The following is a 14997-nucleotide window of genomic DNA, read 5'->3' as shown; positions in this document are numbered from 1 at the left end:
GTTGTCTGCCTATTGAACATTACATGGCGTTTCGTGCCACAACCGGGGTTGTGTAATGGAATGTAGGATCCCTAATCCCACTAGCATTATGAATGCTTAATTTTTCACGTAGGGGGTTGAATAAATTAGGAAAACTAGTGGGAGCCACTTATGAATAAAGACCCGATTCATATAGTGTTTTAAAATGAAATCGAATATTTGCTAAGTGTTGTTATGTGTTTATCATTTACAGATTTACTTTGTACGTTATGTCTTCTACATTATCACTCAGGAGCATACTAGATGCTCACAAATTGACTGGTCCTAATTATGCTGACTGGCTTCGAAACTTGAGAATTGTTCTCAGGATTGAGAAGCTGGAATACGTGATTGACTCACCTAAGCCTACTGAACCTGCTAGTGATGCACATAATGATGAACATGTTGTGTATCGTAAGTGGATAGATGATGCAAATGTTGCTCAATGCATCATGCTAGCTTCCATGAACATTGAGCTACAGAAGCGACATGAGCATATGGATGCTCACACTATCCTCATGCATCTACAAGAGCTGTATGATGTGGCAGGGAGGACAGCTCGATATGAGATATCGAAGGAGCTGTTCGGTTGTAGGATGTCTGAGGGATCATCTGTGAATGACCATGTACTTAAGATGATCAATTTGATTGAACGTCTTGGACAACTTGGTTTTGTCATGGATGGGGAGCTGAGCCAAGACTTGGTCTTGCAATCGCTTCCGAGTTCGTTCTCGCAGTTTGTTGTGAACTTTCACATGAATAAGTTGGATGTCAGCCTGCCTGAACTCCGCAACATGTTGAAGACTGCAGAATCGAATTTTTCCCCTAAAAAGAGTTCTGTTCTTCTAATTGGTGAAGGTTCCAATCCTAAGAAAAGGAAGAGGAACTCTTCCAAGAAGAAAAAAGTAGGTGAGAAAACGCCGGTTCCACCAAAAGCTGAAGACCCCAAGAGCAAAGTTGTTTGCTTTCACTGTAACAAGGTGGGGCACTGGAAGAGGAACTGCAAGGTTTACCTTGCAGAATTGAAGAAGAAGAAGGGTAGTGAGACTACCGCTTCTGATTCAGGTATGTTCATGATAGAAGTGAATATGTCATTTCTATTTGGGTATTAGATACCGCCTGTGGTTCTCAAATCTGTAATTTATTGCAGGGACCAAGGAGAAGTAGGACTCTTGAGGAAGAGGAGGTGATTCTACTGATGGAAATGGAGCAAGAGTTGCTGCTGAAGATGTAGAATCATTTCATTTACATAGGCCTACGGGCAAGACTATTGTTTGAAATAATTGTTATTTTGTTCCCTCGATTGTGAGGAATATTATTCCCATGTTAGACTTGGCTGGATTTTCATTTATTATTGAGAATAATGAATGTTTTATTCTTAAGAGATAATATTCCTTATGGACGTGGTGCTTTAAATAATGGTCTGTATAAATGTGACATGATTTACTTCAGATTGAACAAACTAATAAAAGAAAAGGGATGATGAAAATCTCACTTCATAGTGGCACTGCAGTCTCCATTTAGTAGACATGGAGAGAGTGCTGCAGATTTGCTAGGAATGGTACACACAGTTGTATGTGGACCAATGTCTACGCAAGCCATGGGTGGATTTTCATACTTCATTACTTTCATAGATGATAGATCTAGATTCGGATATGTGTTTGATGAAACACAAGTCTGAAGCCTTTGAAAAGTTCAAAGAGTATAAGTATGAAGTGGAGAGACAACCAAACATAGTATTATAACTCTTCGATTAGATCGAGGTGGTGAATACTTTAATGGAGTGTTTCTGGATTATCTCAAAGTAAATGGTATAGTCTCCCAGTGGACTCCTCCAGATTAGTATCTGAAAGGAAAAATCGAACTTTGTTAGACATAGTTCGGTCCATGATGAGCTATGCAAATCTTCCAGTATTCCTATGGGGTTATGCATTGGAAACCTCAGCATATTTACTGAATATGGTGCCTTCCAAAATCTGTTCCTCAAACTTCGTATGAGATATGGAAAGAAAGGAAACTGAGTCTTAAACACGTTAAAATTTGGGGATGTCCAGCTTATGTCAAGAAAGTTGACCCAGATAAGCTGGAATATCGATCCGTAAAATGTAGTTTTGTGGGATATCCTAAAGAGACTTTAGGGTATTACTTTTACACCGATCATCGGGTGTTTGTCTCCAGACATGCTACCTTCTTGGAAAAGGAGTTTATCCTTGAAGGAAACAGTGGGAGCAAAATTGAACTTGATGAAGTTCAAGAAGCACAAACTACTACGGATCAAGTGGAAACACCTGTTCTGACTGAACAACCTTTTGTGGAACAGCCCATTCATAGGTCAGGGAGAGTGTCTCGCCAACCTGAGAGGTAATATGGCCTTGTCATTGAGAATGACAATGAGTTGTCGATCATTAATGATGACGACCCTGTCACCTATAATGAGGCTATGAGTAGTGTTGACTCAGAGAAATGGCATAGTGCCATGAAATCCAGAATGGAATCTATGTATACGGTATACAAAAGATAGATTATAGCAGATGGCCAGGTGGAGACCTTTAAGGCCAGGCTTTTGGGAAAAGGATTCAAACAAAGGCAATGGATTGACTTTGATGAAACCTTTTACCTGTAGCCCTGTTAAAATCAGTTCGGATTTTGCTTGTTATTGCTGCTTACTACGACTATGAGATCTGGCAATTAGCCAGGTGGTTTTATTTCCAAGAGAAATGAAAACCTAGTGTGTAAGCTGCTGCGAACCATATGTGGTTTAAAGCAAGCTTCTCGAAAGATGGAACATTCGTTTTGATGAGACAATCAAATAGTTTGATTTTATCAAAAACGAAGATGAACCATGCGTCTACAAAAGGGTTAGTGGGAGCGCGATAAAATTTCTTATATTGTATTGAAATAGAGTTGACACACATAACAACATAGCAGACCCACCCACAAAGCTACTTTTTGAAAGTCACTTTGATCGTCATAAAAATGAGATGGGTATTAGATACCAGAGTGATTGGCTTTAGTACAAGTGGGAGATTGAAAGGAATATGTCCTAAGTCCAATCACATATTAGGATTTAGGAATAACTTTTATGTAATCTGTTTTGATTTCATTGATATTAATAAAGACATGTTTTGTTACGGGCTTTATCTATTTAAGTGTTTAAATAAGATATACCATAGTTTAGAATAAAGCTTTTTATGGATTATGATGAGATGATAATAGTGAGACCTAAAAAGATGATAACTCTAAACTTAAATAGTTCCTGGTCATAGGATTACTAACTGGTAATTAATAATCCGCAAAGATCGGTACATACTATGCTTGCTTCATTATGAAGGATGTCTGTTCTCATAGACATTTGTGTGGTGACACTATAGCTAGTATGTAGGTGCTTATTATAGAATAAGTTCACTGAACATGACTCGCACAGCTGAACAACTGATGGAGTTCACTCACGTGTCAGCAGTTGCTCATATAGTGATAGTTGTACAAGTATCCTTAGACTTGAGGTCATCATAGTAATCTTGTGTACACTGAACTATGCTTTGGTTTAGTTCTTAGTCTTCAGGGACAATTATTAGGGCTCTTCTGGGTATAGGAATTTGTACACGAAGATAGTGTATGATCAATAAAGGATCTACCCCTTCCAGTGAAGGAAGCGAATGTTCAAGGCTGATCCACTTATGCTAGTTCAGGAATCTCTGGCCAGAGTAAATGAAATTAGAAAGGAGTTTCTAATTTGCATAGAACTACGCATAGTAAATGGTACGCAAAGTGATTGAATTAGATAGGCTTGACACGAGATCCATGCCTTGTATTTAATCGGGACATTGTAGGGTAGAAGGAGTTTATTGTACGATAACTATTCACTGACAGGTTCTTGGTATTCTAAGCAGTGAATTCATATTATCCGGATAGTCGCGATATGTTGAGAAGCATCACTCACGATGTAGAATAAATGTGATTAATTAATTAATCATATTTAATAAATTAGAGAATTTATATAAATAATAATAAAATAGTTTTATTATTATTTATTTCTACTACCGGCTTAATATTGAACCTACAGGGTCACACCATAAAAGGAGAATGATTTAATAGTGGAGGAATTAATTAATAATGGCTAATAATTATTTATTTGTGAAATAAATAATTAATTGGCAAATTTAATAATTGATTAAATGAGATTTAATTGATTATAAATTAATTAAGAAAAGTTCTTAATATTATTAATTAAAGGATTTAATTTTTGGAAATTAAATCAAGAGAGAGAATTATTTCTAAAGTGTTTAGAAAAAGGATTAATGATTAAAAGGTGTTTTAATTATTAATGAGAATAATAAATGGGATAATAATAATAATATTTATGGGAAAATTTCAGCTGAAAATTTTGCCTATAAATACACTATTATAGACCCTATTTTATTCCAACCAACACAAAACCCAAAAAGTTTGGGTAACCCAATTCTCTCCACCTCCTGCCTCCTCCTTAACATCGTTTTCTTGGTGGATACCGGTGGAGTGCTTCACACTTGAGGAGAAACTGCTAAGGATCTCTGATCGTTGTCTCCGAATTATTTTTAAAGGGTTAGATTCGATCTCTCGAATTTTTATTCATGATTTATATGCTTTTATTTGGATTTTGTATGTGTAAAAGTGTTTTTTCACGCCCCGCTGCATTTAAAATCCAACAAAGCAGTCGTGACTCACTTACACTGAGAAGCCACTGTAAAATGGAATTTAAAAAGATGCACAAAATTAGCACAAAATAGTTGAGGTGGACTCAAGCATGAACTCATTCAATAGTAGGTTTCAGAATAATGACAGGTTTTTAGTAAAGTTTTAGTTATGCCTTATTTCTAAGATATACTGAAGTGAATCAGACTTTACTCTTTGTCTGATATTTAGCTTACGGCACACACTAAACACTCCATTTGAATGATGAAAATAACTGTGGTGATCTATGTTATTTTAGATGAACAGTTTCTGTGTCACATTGCACAAATTCTGAGGACAAGTTCTGATTGCATGGAAGAATCTATATCAGAATTTGTGTGAGGACTTACTATAATAGGCATTCATTTTTTGAGTTAAGAAATTATGTTCTGATAACTGTTAAGTTCTGATATAAGTCTAAGTTCTGATATTAAATTCTGATCCTTTACTTGACTTATCTGTGGATAAAATCTAAAAACAGTTTCATTTTAAATCAGACTATGTTTGGATAGAATATTAACAGTCAATATCATTAGGGATAGTGGTTCACGACATGTACAGTAATTTTTACTTGTTCCTTGTGTGCATTAACCCTGACTTAAACTTCCAATGACTGTTTTCCTTCTTCCAAGTCTGGGGCAACGAGATAGAATTAATTCTACCTATCAGCATTAAATTTCTTTGCGTCTCCTGGCATTCTTTTGCCTATAAAAACAACCACTTCACGTCAGCCTTCACATCAACTCTTTTATCACAAACTCACTCTTGTTTTACACTTACCACCACAAATGGTTGCATTTGGCTGGTTTTACTACTATGGCGATGAGACTGTTCATGTCTTTTTAAATGGGATTCCAACTCCATACCCTATTGCCAACATCCCTCACAATCTCTGGACTCAATTTCCAGAGGCTATTAAACGTGATATGCTGGCAGTTCGAAGAGAACTTCACCTTCGTCGTCTTCGAAAGCAGGAGCAAATAATACGTCTCTCTATTCTCTTTGTCGAGAGTAGGAAGAATTTTTTTTTTCTTCTTCCTGTTTTTCTTCATCATCAGCTTTGTCAGGCTTCTTAGCTCAGGACATTAGCTGTTGATGTTAGGTTTAGCATCTTAAGACAATCTTGTAAAAGTTCTGATGTAATTTAAATTTCATGAATGTATTCTCTTAATATATTAATGAAATTTCTTTTTTTGCAAGTTCTTGTCTCTGAGATGTTCTGAAATGCATTGATAAATCCTGATAAATATTCATATTCTGATGACCATTACAATTTAAATTTAAATTAAGTTCTGATTTTGCGTTATCAGTACTTGTTCCCTTGATTTATTTTGGTCATTCTCACTCGATTTTTTTTTCCAGAATATTGGTGTTGCAGTGAAAAATAATTGAATAAGTGGAAACAGTTTCAATTTTGAATTAAAACTGATTTGCCTTGATTAATGGAATTGTTGGGTAAGTGGAACGGTTTTTCCTTGAAAAACTGTAAGTGGGTAAGTAATGATTACTATTTTCCCGTGCCCATTAACTATTCATAATTACTGCATGTCTGACAGGTGTCCAACGGTTACATTTTTTTTAAAGTATAAGTAAGACAGAGAGAGGATTTTCTAATCTTTTATTCACTTTACACTTTATCTCTCTATTTGCTTTTACTCTCTTTCTACTCCTGACGTTGGTTTTTCATTTAGACATTTTATCAAACACCTAACAGGCACTCTTAAATCTCGATTATTTTCATGGCACCTAAGGATTTAATCATTGATGGAGCTAAATTTGTTCCAAATAACTATGCTGCAATTCTTGATCATGCTGAAGCTCCGTCTGAGTTGCATTTTGTGCAAGATCTTCTTGCACACAGTGAAATCGGGTATGCATTGACCCAACCTTCAACCTTTTCGAGCCAACAAGTTCTGACATTTTGGAGGACTGGACACTTTGATAATGGTGGTCAAAATGGTACTCCTAGTATTGTTTTTGAAGTGGGTGATTCTACATATGGGGTAACTCCTGGTACAATTCGCAAGGCCCTACATCTACTAGAAGGATGTACTTTTTCAACCCCGGAGGAATCAACTTTTAAAGAGTTCATGGCTAGTTTGGGGTATGAGCAGAGTTTGGCAAAGCTTGGGCAGTTGAAACGGGCTCATATCAGAAAGGAATGGAGCTTCTTCTTTGACTGCATAACTAAAGCTTTTGGGAATAAATGCTCAAACTTTGATGCTATTCCTATAATGAGTCAGCACATCGGGTATGCTATCATTAACCAAACTCATTTTAATTTTGCAACTGCTGTGATAGGTTTTATTGGGGATAGGATGACAGAAGATAGGAATGTTGTCTACTTTGCTAGATTTTGTCAGCTTATTTTTAATGATTGTTGTGCTGATAACCCCCAACCTACCACTGACTTAACTCCATCTTTCAAAATTGCAAAACGAGCCTTTAATGATTTGGTAAATACTGATGTTAAGAAGAAGGTGGTTAGATCCTTACAGATTCCTCAATCTGTAAAATAGATCTTAGTAAATGCTGATCCTGATACCTACAGATCTGTTTATCCTGATGTCCAACCAACCACCACATCTCAAACACCACAATAATCATCAGCACATACCACTCATACTACTCAACCTACCCTCAGAAAATATCTCAAATCATATCTGTTCACTTCACAGACAATTCAAACTTCATCCTCAGCACCTCCTGTGAAGCCTTCATCTTCCAAGGCTAAGAGGACAAAGACAGTTCCCCAAACACCTCAGAAGAGAAGGAGGATTGTTTTGAGAGATGAATCTGACAGTGAGGAACAGGTTTCTATATCAAACCTGTTGTCAAAGAAGCTGAGAAAGTTCCTTCTCAGAAGGATTCTGCAATTGGGGGATCTACGCTTCTCAAAAGGCTTAGAAGAATGACTGTTGATGAAACTCCCAAGGAATCCATATCTTCAAAGAGATACAATAAACAGAGGGCAAAAAGCCCAGTTTCAAATGATGAGGAAGCAGCAGCTAAGGAAGGAGATCAGGAATCTCTGATCTCACAAGAACTAGAATCTGCTAAAGCCACTGCTTCTCCATTAACTTTAACTAAGAAAGCTGATACTGAACAGGCTAACACACCATCTGCGTCTCCTAAGACTATATCTCCTGTTCATTCAGGCACAAGTGCTGATATTGATATCCAGAACTTGGTTGTGCCTGAAGTCCTTTACTTAGAAGCTCCAACAGAAACTAATCCATCAACAACACCTGTTACTGATGCTGCTCAACCTCCATAGTTATCTACTACACCTTCTCTGTATCTAGATGCTGATGATCAGAATATAGGTGAGCATCAGGATATGGCTATTGATCAGAACTTGGAACCAGATCAGCAATTAGAGGATAATCCTGAAGCCTCTATTGCTACTCATACTGTTATTTTATCAGAAGATACTGATTCTGTAAGTTCTGATGCTGCAAATGCTGGAGATACTGGTGATGCTGCTCTAACTGCAGATGCTGATGAAGCAGGTCCTTCAGGACATGTACCTCAACAAACTGTTCTTAAATCTGAACTTGTTAAGAAGTTTGTTACAAGAGAAGCACCAGTTCCTTGGAGTGAAACTCCTGCAGGACAGGATGGGACTAAGGAATGGAACTCAGTTTCCTGTGTTCCAAATGCAAAGCATCTGGCTGAGCACTTGACTAAAGCTGATGAGATGTTAATTACTGATGATTTCAAAACACAGCTTAGAGTCACTGCATTGAGTACTAAACATCTACAAGGTCTTCATTCCACTACTCATGCAGAATTACATAAGATTCAGGAAGAATTCATTAAGCAAGAACAAGTTCAGAAGATTGACAAGAAAAAATTCTTCCAACCTACCTTTGACAGAGTTGCTTATATTGAGAAGACTCAAGAGAAACAACAAGCTCAAATTGATGATATTCTGAAAAATCAAGCTTCTCAGCAATCTCAACTTAATGAAATCCAAGCCTCAGTGGAATTGCTTGTCTCTCTTCTATTACCTGCTGATGCCAAAAAGGGGGAGAAAGTAATTAAGTCCAAATGCAAAACTGATAAGACACTGAAGGGGAAGGATGATGAAAAGGATGACCAGGGAAAATATGGAATGGGTAGAGGTCATAGTCAAGGTAGAGGTTTCTCATCAAGAAAAGCTGAAATCACAAGTCACAGGACAGGTTCTGATACTGGAAAAAGAATTAGTTCTGCTACTGGTAAAAGGATAAGTTCTGATGAACTTTTAGATCTTGATGAAGAAATGTCAAGACAGTTATTTCTTCAGGAAAATCCAGGAATGGACTTGGAGAGTTTAATGGAAGAAGAAGCCAGACTTAAATCAGAAAAAGTCACATCTAAATCTGAAGCTTCTGGTAAAAAGATACTTCCAAAACTCAAAGGCATTGTGATAAAAGAAAGGACAAATACTGAAGCAACATTGGCTAAATCACAACCGCGGATAGATCCAAGATCCAAGGGTAAAGAAAAAGTTGGTGAACCTATCAAGGTTATGTGCCTCCTGAGAATGAAGAAATCACTGATGAAAAGGATGATCTTGCTCTGACTTCAAGAAAAGTTTTTAAGACAACCTCTGACATGGCTCAAGTTGTTCAGAGTCAAGAGACAGTAAGTTCTGATTTTTTAAAGAAGCAAGTAACCTCTGACATAGCTCAAGTTAACTTGATATCAGAAGATAAATCAAAGACACTACTACCAGGATTCACTAAAGCAAAACAGACTCAACCTTTGAAGACTGTTGCAAGTGGTTTTGAAGCAAGAGTAGTTACTGGAAAGGAAGCAAGAGATAAAACTGGATTGGGAAGTGCTGATGAAAGAAGAATACAAAACACTACCAATGATCCAACTTCCTTGAGTGAGCCATGTATTGGAGCAACTCCAGAGAGATTGAATCAACTGGAATCTATACAAATGGTTTACCATACCTACTTGAAAGAACGCATCTTGTTGTATTTCATGACAGATGGTAGGGTTCATCATATAAGGCAAAATGCCATTCCATTGAAGTATTTTGAAGAACTGGAGCATGTACTATTCTTACTTCAAGTGAATGACAAATTAACAGAAAGTGCTGCAAACTATTTGAAGGATCAGATTCAGAAAAAGAAAAGGCTTTATTCTGTTAAGTCTGACAACACATATGTTCCAAAGTACAGAGATCACAAGGGTGATATAGTTTAAATGAAGCCCAACACTACTAAGATTATAACTACCTTTCTAGGTTACAGGGCTGTGGAATTCAATCTTGAGTCTGATAAAGCTTATTTGATCAGAATGGATCAGGATATAAGGAAAGCTAAGATTAATGATCTCAGGGCTGCAATCTTTCAAATTGGTGAAGATACTGCAGAGCTTAAAGATGCTAAATGGAGGATGATTGATGAACTTAGATATGTTGAGAGATGTTTGTTGAAGAACTATCTCAGAACAACTCCTGACATCAGAGAGATAAGAAGATGAAGCCAAGTCAAGATCTACAACTGATTAAATTCTGATATTTGTACAGACTGAAGCTGTTATCAGAAGTTAAATATTAGTAAAGCTTTAAGGGCTGTAAGTTGTAGTTATCTAGTCTAATTCTCATGCATTTGTACTTAATGTTTTTGACATCATCAAATATCTGTTAAACTTATACATTATGCTAATTTACAAGTTGGGGGAGATTGTTATATATATTTGATAATGTCATGGCTAATAGGATTTATGTTTAGTTTTCAGATCTTACTTAAACAGGATAAATCAGTACTTACTGGAAGTCAGGACTTAAGGGTATCAGTACTTATATTATCAGGAGATAATCATCAGAAGATGGATATCAGAACTTAAGTACTAAAGGACGATCAGATAAGGACAGCAGCTGATTAAAGGAAAGAAGATCGAGACAAACATAAGAAGAGATATGCATGAAGAAGGAATTCTATGAAGAATAGAATACTTGGAAGAAACGATATCTGATTGATATATTTTAGGAAGCAGAATTATATTCCATATCAATTAGCGATTATCTTGTAACTGTGTAGTATATAAACACAGACATAGGGTTTACACTATAAGTGTTATCATATTCGAGAAGATTATTTATTGTAACCCTAGCAGCTCTCGTGATATTTTGTTCATCACTGAGAGGTAGCAGTTTCATATTGTAACACAGTTTATTGTTTCAATAAAGTTTGTTTTCTGTTACTTGAATTGTTAAAGTTCGATTTGATTGTACTTTACACTGTATTCACCCCGTCTACAGTGTGTTTGTGACCTAACATATATATCTGGTGGATACATTCAAATCCACTAGAAAGTTTTAAGGCCTTGTGTTTTATTACTTAGTGTGTTGATTTCAATTATCTTTCTATTCCGCACTTTAGCAAATCAAACACTGCTATATATATTAAGTTAGAACATTTTAAAATCAAGAAAAGGAGCAAGAATTACATTCAACCCCCCCCCCTCTGTAATTCTTGTTGTATTGTTAGGGAATAACACTTGATCTTCTGGTCAATGAAATTTCTGATTTTTCAACAAACTCTTCCACAAGAGTATTTATATTCCTTATTTAATATGCTCTTGGCTCAGGATTGAAAAATTATGGATTAATGAGAATTTTTGGAGCATGAGATTGAGATGTCTCATAAATTTCTTCAATCCTGACACCACTTGACCTTGTTCTTCTTTGAGAGGGAACAATGGCTTGATTTCACTTAGGAGTTCATTTTCTTCCGCCTCTTCTAGCACCTCTAGGTCTGTTAGCTCTTCCTCTACCTTTATATGGACCTTCACTTCTAGCTTGAAACTGTTTCAGAATTTCCTCATGTTATTTTAACATTTCCTTCTTAGAAATGTCAGGAAATTCATCAGTCAAGTGTGTAGGATATTTTCTATCAAATAGATATTTAACCCTTTTGTCTTTATGATAGAGTGTCGCAATTTCACCTTGTCTTCTTTTGTAAGATCTGTAGAACCTTTGTGCATCTTCAGGATTGTCAATGATCACTTCATCTTCCTCAGTAATTGTAGATAGTGTTTGCTTTTTCATCAGTTATTGAGAGTGAGTTACTTTTTCAGTTCTAACAGTCCTTGCCCCATCAGTAGAGACATGAGTGAACTGTGTGGTATTTGTTTGAGTCTTGATTCCAGTTCTTGACTATACCATAACAGTATCAGAGGTCCTTGTACCTTGATTTCTACCATTATCATCAGCATTGGCATCATCTTTCCTCAATACCGACTCGGGTGCACATTTTGTCTGATCTACTATCTCCCCCTTTTGGCATTAAGAACTTGTAGCAAGGAGAGAATAACATCCAACTTTTGATTGGCGGAGGTTTGATTTTGCTCCAAGTAGATAACCTTTCATCCATAGAATCCTGATTCCTTTTTATAGCAGCAAGCCTTTTGCTTATCCTGGATACTTATTAGTGCCACTGATGGAAGTAGTCAATTTATCTACCGAATATTTTAAGACTATTTTTGGTGACCTGATTCCATCAATACCAGAATTCAAGCCCTTGATCAGAATAGTAGTGGTCTTGACAACATTCTTGAGATTAGGATTCTTGATGAAATTTATAGCATGATCAGCTAAGGTGTGAGCAGCCTCATAAAAGATGGTCTCATTTTCCAATCTCCAAGAGGTATTCCATTCGTGATGATTGAGAAATAAAGTGTCATTAGCTGATGCATGTCCTAATGAAGAACCAAAAACAAAGTGCTTAGAAGCCTCCAAGATATATTTAAGAATTTGTGCATCAGGATCATCATCTTCATCATCATCATCACTATCAGCATCACTAGTAAAAGGTGGAAAATCAAGATCAGCATCAGGAATTGGTTCTTCAGCTATACCCTTTAGCTTCTGACCAGCTATTGAAGATAAAGGTTGATAAGTTGATTTTATATCTACTTGAAACGCTTCATTTTAGGCTTAAGTTGGTGTTTTGAACTCAAATTGTTGGTATTTTTGATGTGTTTTTGTGTTTGTGCATTTCAGGCATCAATTAAATGAAGAAAGAAACTTTTTAAAGTAATATACTGAAAAGAGATCAGAATTGTAAGCTTAGGCCATTCTAAAGTTGTAGAGAATCTCGTTAGCTTCGCGTGGGTAGTTGAAACTCCTAATTCTGACGAGCAGAACTCAAGATACGGCCAAAAGAAGAAATGTCAGAATTTTTCTAGAAGGTAGGCGCGGCCGCGCCAGAACCAGCGCACCCGCGCCGCTGAAAACACTATTCCCGCGCGGCCGCGCCCGAAAATAGCTCGTCCGCGCCCTGTTTCTGCCCCAGAATCCTGATTTTAGTCTCAATTGAAGATTTTGAGAGTCCTGGTCATCCTGGAGCCTATATATACCAGTAAAAAGATGTTTTTAACAACAAGGAGGCCTGAGAGAGCAATAAGAAGACCTAGAGAGCATGAGAAGGCTACGGAGAAGATGACTTTTATTTTCTTTAATATAGTTGATACTTGGATGCTCGTTTTCGATTTGTCTTTGAACCCTAGTACTCTTATATTGTTTATTATCATGTTTTCATTGGAACCCATGGTGACAATCAGTTCGATTATGAACTAATCATTATCATGGGGTTCTAACGGATTTATTTATGGATTTCTATAGTTAATTTGTTTCAAAATCTTGGTGTGTGGTTATTGATTGATATCCTAGTATTGGTTGTGCTTATTCGTCTTATGTGCGTAGCTAACATATATGATAGTGTGTTAATCTCTATTGAAGCGATAGTGAATATAGAGGTTTAGAACTTGTCATGCTAGCATAGGGTCATGTGTTATTGTTATGCATGATTCGTAGGTAATTTTAACCATCTTACTTACCCTATATAATCACGATAGATAACTTGCGCATTAAACCGTTATGTTTTCAATTCTTATAGACATATAAGGACTAAGCATAATTGGTATCTATTCAACTTCTATCTCTTTTGTGGATGCTTGGTAGTAGGGTATACGTACAACGAAAGTTGGAATTTACTAGTTTCGTGTTATCTGATTAGTGTCATCACCATTACATGCTAAGGTTAAGAACAAAAAGGTTATTGAATGAAGTATTTAATGAAGTTAGGATCCCATGTTTGTCATATATATTAATTCAACCATTCTTGTTCTCTTAGTTATAATTGTTAGTTTAATTCTTAGTTATAAACAATCTCAACTTGTTATTTGTCTTAGCATTGGATAATAACCAGATCATTGTTGCATAGGTGCATATTTTTAAATTAACCAAAGAGTCTCTGTGGTAACGAATTTGATCTAAATCTTATACTACTTGCGAACGCGTATATTTGTGTATATTATTAGCGTGTGTTAACGTCCTAACAAGTTTTTGGCGCTGATGACACGCACATAAACTAAAAATTAACACCGAGTCCCCGGCAGCGGCGCCAACGAAAGCGTTGATGGATTTTTCTCAAACCAAGATCAATGACATTCAATCTAGCATTGTCAGGCCAGCGATCGCAGCTAATACCTTCGAGATCAAGCCTAGCATAATTCAGATGGTACAAAATTCAATTCAGTTTGGGGGTGCTCCAACAGAATATCCAAACATGCACATCAGGGATTTCATAGAAATCTGTGACACCTTCAGGTTCAATGGTGTGTCTGGGGATGCGGTGAAACTGAGACTGTTCCCGTTCTCTGAGGAACAAGGCTAAAAGCTGGTTACACTCTCTACCAGCTGGTTCGATTGCTACTTGGGAAGATCTTGCTCAAAAGTTTCTCACTAAATTCTTCCCTATGGCAAAGACAGCTGCAATCAGAAATGCTATTACTCAATTTGCGCAGCAAATGGGAGAATCTTTGTGTGAAGCTTGGGAGCGCTACAAAGAGATGCTTAGAAAGTGTCCTCAACATGGAATACCTTGCTTCTATAATGGTTTGGGAGCATAGTCAAGACCCATACTCGGTGCAGCATCAGGTGGAGTTTTATGGGCAAAGAGCTATGAGGAAGCTTATGATCTAATTGAATTGATGGCTGCTAATGAATATCAGTATCCAACTCAGATATTTCCACAGGGCAAGGTAGCAGGAGTTCTTCAAGTGGATACAGCAACGGCTATCACTGCTCAACTAAAGTTGTTGTCTATAAAGATCGATTCTCTTGCTAACTATGGTGTTAAGCAGATAACCAGTGTTTGTGAGCTGTGTGCAGGTCCGTATGTGATGGAGCAATGCGCTATATCTAGTGACTCAGCTCAGTTTGTGAGCAACTTTCAGAGATCGCAGCAGCCAGTTCATGTC

At 36.8% G+C, this 14997-nt stretch overlaps 1 non-coding gene across 1 annotated transcript; it reads right to left on the bottom strand.

Annotated features, from left to right (window-relative positions):
* Positions 1–14508: 14508 nt before the first annotated feature.
* Positions 14509–14615, bottom strand: LOC141688375 (small nucleolar RNA R71). Its single transcript, XR_012561820.1, has one exon. It is a non-coding gene; the product is annotated as a small nucleolar RNA R71 (small nucleolar RNA).
* Positions 14616–14997: the final 382 nt, after the last annotated feature.

Source organism: Apium graveolens, chromosome 9 (assembly GCF_009905375.1).
Source record: "Apium graveolens cultivar Ventura chromosome 9, ASM990537v1, whole genome shotgun sequence".
Lineage (NCBI taxonomy): Eukaryota > Viridiplantae > Streptophyta > Magnoliopsida > Apiales > Apiaceae > Apium > Apium graveolens.
This window is presented reverse-complemented; position numbering and strand designations above follow the sequence as displayed.